This window comes from Sinohyriopsis cumingii, chromosome 14, assembly GCF_028554795.1.
Source record: "Sinohyriopsis cumingii isolate HCF-2022 chromosome 14, ASM2855479v2, whole genome shotgun sequence".
NCBI classification, from domain to species: Eukaryota; Metazoa; Mollusca; class Bivalvia; order Unionida; family Unionidae; genus Sinohyriopsis; species Sinohyriopsis cumingii.
Window position 1 is genome coordinate 52605166 of NC_142974.1, and position 7489 is coordinate 52612654.

The 7489-nt window shown below is 33.2% G+C and overlaps 1 long non-coding RNA gene across 1 annotated transcript; it reads left to right on the forward strand.

The window, feature by feature from the left end:
• Nucleotides 1–255: 255 nt before the first annotated feature.
• On the forward strand, nucleotides 256–4013 carry LOC149783807 (uncharacterized). The gene is made up of 2 exons (XR_016413675.1): nucleotides 256–449; nucleotides 1710–4013. It is a non-coding gene; the product is annotated as an uncharacterized LOC149783807 (long non-coding RNA).
• The last annotated feature ends 3476 nt before the right edge of the window (nucleotides 4014–7489 follow it).

Below are 7489 nucleotides of genomic sequence, written 5' to 3' on the forward strand. Positions count from 1 at the left end.
AGTTTTTTTCTTCAAATAAACACTGTACTTTAGCATCGCCTGATTTCTGTTGAATTATTGCATTTTAACACATTTTAAACTTATTTCCTCGATTTCCGGCTACAATTAACTTTTTTCTATTATTATTATTATTATTATTACACTGTGCACAATGTACAAAGTATCTGAACAAAACTTATGACATGTAGACGCCATCGTACATAATTTTTGGTAATTTTCATGATATCAGAGTAACTCCCCTTCGATACTCCGCACTCAAAATGCGTGTTTATCGATGGTTTAAACCAAATAGACGACGTAGGTTTGACACGCAGTTTTCTTAAAGATTAAAGAACAACAAAGGAGGCATATACAGTATCATCAAGTTAAGTTTATTTATTTACTAATTTTACTATCGCAAACTTCAAGACCCAGCATTTCATGGCGCTTCGGTATAACAATTTAACTGAGTAAGCAGATATTTCAATTAAAGTAGCCAATTTAAAACAAAAAGGAATAAATAAATAAATATCAGAAAGATTTTTATTATACATATGTATATTTCCTTTTATACCTGTCCCAAATTAGCATTATTGTTCCTGGTAACTATTTATGAAGACATGGAAAAACTGTAAAATGTAGATATAAATAAACAAGAGTTGCCTTTTCTTTGCGCACTGCCTTATATGGACTTCGTAGTAAAGCAGTAAAAAACTTTTCTCACGCACTGACTTAACATACAGAGGTATTAACACGAACTTCGGAAATCAGACCAGGTCCCAGCACCCAGCATAAACGCTGAAAAACCCTTGTATAAATAACTTCGTGCAGAATTATGCAGAATTCCACATCTGATGGGATAAATTCTGCCGTTCGCTGACACAGAAAATTCACGGGGGTGGGGGCAAAGCTGATGTGTACATAGACCAGCCGGTGAGTATACACATTACTACACACACACACACACACACACACACACACCATGAAGTGGCTGTGTTCGCTGGGTAGCAACTAGGCCTAGTCCTACAATATAAGACCTCGATCCTGATATTGTGGGTCGAGGTCTTACATTATAGAACTATAAGGTAGCAACTAGAGATTCGATAAGTACCGGTACTTGCATGAACAACCGTACCTTGCTACCGCTAGCAAGAAAAACACACCTTAATAAATGACTGATTAAAAATCTAGATTACCTAGAGTGTTAACTAAGTATGCATATAATGAATATATGTCTAAATGGTCAAAATTTGCAATACCCCCAAACAAAATGTTAACTTGAAAATTAGTCATACCGTAATTAAGCAACTATTTAACATTAAGTGAGACAACAAGTATTCAAAATGTGCCAAACAACCACTATTGTTAGTACTACACCTCACCTCACCTGACCTTACCAATGAGAACTTTTTATTACCGAACTTGATTTAAGTTTTAAAAACAATTTGAGGCTAGATTTTCTGTCCACTACAATATGCTTAAGTGTGGCAGTCTGCCCTTGTTCACAGCCTGATGACTGGTTTACTGACCGCAAAATATGAACATATTAACTTATTTCAGATCCTGCAGACCAGAGAGAAATACCACAGCAGTCAGTGAGTTAGGCTGATTGATTTTCGGTTTTTGTGTCTACTGCATGCATGTTTGTTCTGGAAAGATTTGCATGTCATAAATAAAAAATTGTGTGTCCCGTTCACATGATAGTGACATATTTTTGTAATCTATTGCAGGGGCTGGTACTTAAACAACACCTGAAGCAGGGGAGGATGCAAGATTTAATTCAGACAGGATTTGTTCAGAAGAGGTGTATGATTTTACTTAAAAATGGCTAACATTCTTATTTTTCACCTAAAAGTATATGATTTTTAGAGATAGAGGAGGCTAAACCTGCCATCTTAGGTAATTCCATTCCCAGTGGATTTCTATACTGATGTGAAATAAACAATGGTAAGGAAAACATGATGATTTACCCACTAACTGGAGAAAATAGCTGTGAGAGGATCACCCTGAATTTCAGGAATTTTCCTTAATAATTCATTTGATTTGACCTACCTTAGTTCATACTCACACTTGATCAATGTTGCTGTCTTTTCATGTAACATTTTTGCACTAAAGCAGTTTGCTTTGTTTAAAAAAGACTAACAGCTAATGAAATATATTTTGTATACAAAGTGCTATTACAAAAGAAATTGTACAGCATATCAGTACATCACTGTGGAGTCAGGTTTCATTTTGACAAACATTTGAAATTTATGATGCATACTACTGATGTACTGCTCAGATGTTTGAAACTGTTTAACTTTCATAAATAGTGTTAGAAATAATTATGATATAAATGATTTGAAACAATTATGAATCTGTATTCAATTCATTCCTTCCACTTTGTTTCTTGTCATTTATTCACAGATTTTAGAAGTCCCCAGTAAAACTGCATGATAGTGTATTGGTAGAACACTGGTAATGACACCATGTTGGTTACCTATTCTGTTAGTATGCTACAAATTGATTCCAGAATAAATGAAGCATAATGTAAATGACTGTGTGGAATACAGTACTCGTTATTAAATATATTCGGTGGTTGCAGTACAAATCATAGGAGTGATTGCTGTAAATAAGTTTGTATAGTCAATTCATTTAGACTAGTGTTAGAGCACAATCATGGCCATGTCCATAGGTGATATTGGAAGACTGGTAATGTGAGTTTCCTCTGACTCATCCCACCCCACTTTCATATTTGGACATATATGTTGGGGTGTGGATTCAGTGTAAATTGCCGATCAAGTAGTTGGAATTTGCCATCACCGTCTTGTGGCGGAATATGGTAGTATGTTAACAGCAGTCCTAGAAAACTAAAACAATTTTAAGTCAAGTCACACCTGCATGAAATCAAAAATAAAAATGATTTATTTTCTGAGAAATTGCAAATATTATAACAGTCATATCTTTAATCCGCTCTCAGATGAGACAAAACTACAGCATTCATAATATTTTACTAGGTACTCATCATTTCCATTGCTAGTTGCATGAAAACACAAATGTCGCAGCCTAAACATCCTTGACATCAGAGGTCCAATAATCATGTAACAACAACACAAAACCTTTCTAATTTTGTTGTTCAGGAATTAGAAAATATTAAATGAAAGTCACATATTATTTATAAAAGAGTGAAAGGACACTATTCTCCATAAATTTACTAAAGAACAAGTACAAGAAGCCTTTTGCTGTTTAGCAACTTGGGTAAAGTCCAATTTAACAAAGAATATAGCACATGTCAACCAGTTTTACTTGACTGCAGCATGAACATGTGCTCTCTGCTTGTTGAAACTGTGGATATGTCCAGGTTATAGCGAGAGTGGCAGGTTCAAATGTTCAAATATCAATAATGGGATGAAAACTCAGAATAGACAGGGCTGCCATTCTTAAAGACAGAGTAAAAGGTCTAATTGAATGTAGCATAAAATGTTGAATGCAGGAGCAGAATATTGTTGCTAAATTGTTATGCTGTGTAATGTGTAGCTTGAAATATCTTGATTCTTATACATCTTGCTGGGGAAAAGGGTGAAGTGTTGTTATATATACATATTAGGTACATTTTAAGAAATGATTTGAGCCCATGTGAGTATCAATACAGGTGTGGGGAATGATGTTTTTGATTACAATCTGGCATAAAAAAGTAGATTGTTAAAAAAGTCAAGCATTTTTATACAGTAATATATCTATATACATTTTGAAAGTCTTTTATAACTAAGTCTTAAAAAGTGTTGGATTTTTAACCAAATCTTTTTAAGGAGTTTAGGTTGTTTGAAAAATGTTAGTTTTTGGTTTTAATAGCACAGAATATATCAAAGTTAAAGCTTTATCCTTAATGAGACAAGATTCTATCACTTTGCATTTGTTTTGTTTTTTAAACTGTGGTTGGAAATGTTAATTTGTATATTGCAATGTAGATTTCAAATGGTATGTGTTCTGAAGCGCTTCTATATGGCTTTGAATTTGCTGACACTAGCATGTTAATAAATATATATTCTACTTGAGACATTGCTATCTTGATTTACAACTGATTATTCAGATATCTTTAAAATTAAAGTTTGAAAGGAAAACAAAAGTAATTTCAATACTTTATTCTAAATTACTGTAATGCAGTTCGGCAAAGTAAAGTTAATATTTCTATTCTATAAATTGAAATTACTTAAGATGCAAATTTTATATGAGTTTTCAGTATACACAGATATATTACTTGTTATGTATATTGGATTTAATTTATATTTTATTTAATTGTAAGTTTAAAAAAAATATTATTGCATGTTAAAGTAATGTACTTTTGTTTATTGGAATTTGATATTTTCCAGAAATTAATTTGACCTGACTGTTAACCCTTTACCTCATAGAGCAAAGTTACCCAGTGCAGTGCGCTATAAATAGAACACATGTTACCTATTCGACTCCATACGCATAGGCCTGCCTGTTAACTGTTAAGCAATGTAGTGTATGTTATGTTTAACAGCAATTTTAACCATTTTACATTTTTGGTACACATCTGTTATGTGTGGAAAAATTTAAGAGTCAAGTCCAGTTGCTATAGCTGTGTAATTACTTTTCACGGAAGAATTTATTATGTGCTTTAAAATCTTGAGAGAACTCGTTCACCATTAAGTCAGTGAAGCCGCTTGACCAACCATAGATGCCATTTCTCATTCTCAAAATTTACAAGTTTTTGTCCGCGTCTACATCACTAAGTCATCTGAATTTGATAATTTATAAAAACTAATTGCTGCCTACATCAATATTAGAGCCTTTGCCTAAGTTACTGAAGCTTTCATAGTTGTGATTCTAATCGTGAAAACTTCGTAAGTACTAAATGAAATCCGCGACCTCCATTTTGGAGAGTGGAGATTATGACCCAGTTACTTTAAATAGCAGATTTCGACCAGAGCATAAAAAGTGACCTTGTGATCTGATGTAATTGTCGTTCGCAGAAATGAATGTAGTATCTAATAGGGGGTTTTCCCCAAAGGTGGCGCTACGAAAACCTGCTTCAAATGGCTGATGTTTACAGCAGGCATCAAAAGGGGCTTCCATGCAAATGGAGTACAGGGTCAAAAGGCGCTTCCATGCGAATGGAGTAGATGCATCCAAATGTGCTTGCATGAGGTAAAGGGTTAAGTCAAACAAACAAAATATAGAACTTTGTATCTTTGTGCTGACCTAGTTCCTAACCTTGATTGAGAATCAAGTAAACAACTTCCTTTTTTAAAATTCATTCTTAAATGTGATTGATAATAGTGAAACCTAGGTTGACTGGGACTTTGTGACCTTAGACGTAAATAGCTTCACTGATGTTCTAGAAATTCTGGTTTCACCGGAGGGTTGACCCTCATCTGGGCATCTGCTTTGTGTAGTATTCAGGTTTTATACTGACATCTATTGATAATTTAATCCATTTGGCATTTAAGCACTTCATGTCAAGGTGTTTTTTTTATTGTAACCAGTTTGGAGTTACATTCTAATTTCTATTCAAATTATTTTGATTATAAAAGATTAATTCGTTTTCCTGGAAATATTTTATTGTTCATACAGAATTCTTGGACAAAGATATTTCTTTAAATTTTATTAGGAATTCAAAACACTGGAATATTATTGTTTGTGGAACAACAAATAACTGTAGACACAACAGCGCTATACTAGCTATAGCATACATCATTGCCTTCCATTTTGGATTTTCATCAGGATTTGAACTCAAATTTCATTCGAAAATTTTATTATTAGGATTTATAATGTAATAATTCTTTGATTTTTTGGGGATTAATTTGGATTTGATTCTTAAAACTGTAAGTTCTTTTCCTCATTTTTAGATGTTTTTTTCAAGGATATAAATTATTTGTTAAATTTTACAAAGCTTGTTGTCTTCACTTTTTCTTTGTTACTGTTTATTAGAGCCTAAACACGCAACATAAGATACTGTATATGTACTTAAAATGATTGTTTCTTACATATGTGTGACTCAGATGTTATGACAGAGTTATGAAATATAAACCTTTTTGATTTGAGCAATGAGTGTTTTCTAAACAAAAACGTCCATAATTCTATTCATTCATGGTTGTAATGTGAACCCTGAAAAAATTAATTTCAACCTGGAAAAAAACTTTTAAAAGCCGAATATTTTTAAGAACTAGGTGGATAGAAACAGAGAATGGTGACTTCTTACAGTGTGCATACAAGGAGGGCACACAGGAGGTAGATTTGACCGAGTTACCCATAGAAAAAAGACTAAGTATGGCAATCATAATGACAGCGTTACAACTAATGAATAAGGACTTTATCAGCTTGACAGAATCGCTAAATAGAAAAGGCTTTAAAAGATATATTTTATGACCAACGGGAACCATGCCCATACTACCTCTAGGAGAAATAACAATTGATGGGAAGAAAGTGTTGCTTAAAGAACCTCTACCAAAACTAAGAAAAAGAAAAAAGAAATCAGTGGAATTACACCTGTCAGATATACCAGTCTAAATCTCTCTACAGGCATCAATCGAGAGATTTAAAGGGAAGTTCAAACTAAAGGTGATGAAAGCAAGAATGGACACTATCCCCCCTACTCCCATCAAAAATGGGATAAGGATATTGGAAATAGAAAAACCTGAAATAAGGAAAATGAAGCCAACATTTTTCTTAAATGGCTCCTTAACCAAATCATGTTACAAAGGGTGCATCAACCACAGAAAAGTGCAACAGATGTGGGAGTACAGGACAAACCAAAGATGAGGGAAAGCAAGAATTTTTTGTATCAGAAACGACAAACTTCCCAAATAAAAAAACAACCAAAACAGCAGAAACAAGAATAACATATACAGGTCCCTAATCAGAAAGAACAACAGTAGCAAGAACACCAGAATATCAAACAAGAAAATAAACAACAACAAAACCAACATCAGAAGCACAAGCAGAAACAGCAACAACAGGAATAATAAAATGTAGGGAAAACAACGATAGAGACAAAAATCTAATAACAAAAAAGAATTGATTGCAAAACAACTGAACACAAAAATGGCACCAATTGTAGCAACAAGAACAACAACAAAAACAATAGCAAGGAAAAGAAAAAAGAAAACAAGAGATAACAACAATTAATGAACAAGAAAAAGGAATGGAAAAGGAAAGAATTAAAATGAGAGCCAGAAGGAGACAAACAAGACAATAGGATGAAAAGATGATGGAAACTTACTTATTGGACTTTGATAAATACTTGGAATAAAAAAAATTAAAAAAAGATCCACAAGGACAAAATTGACTTGGTAAATAAAATAACTCAAACAGAACTAATATAATTTATAAAAAAAAATAATTTGGAAATTGGAAACACATAGCACACATCAAATATATAATGTTAAGCTTCGGCAACAATACAAGTAGGGCAGGGGGCCTTCCTTAACGAGTCTGAAAAGATCAAACAAGGGAGACCACCCCCCCCTTCAAAAAAGTGGCTCTAATTTCACTCATCTTGCATACA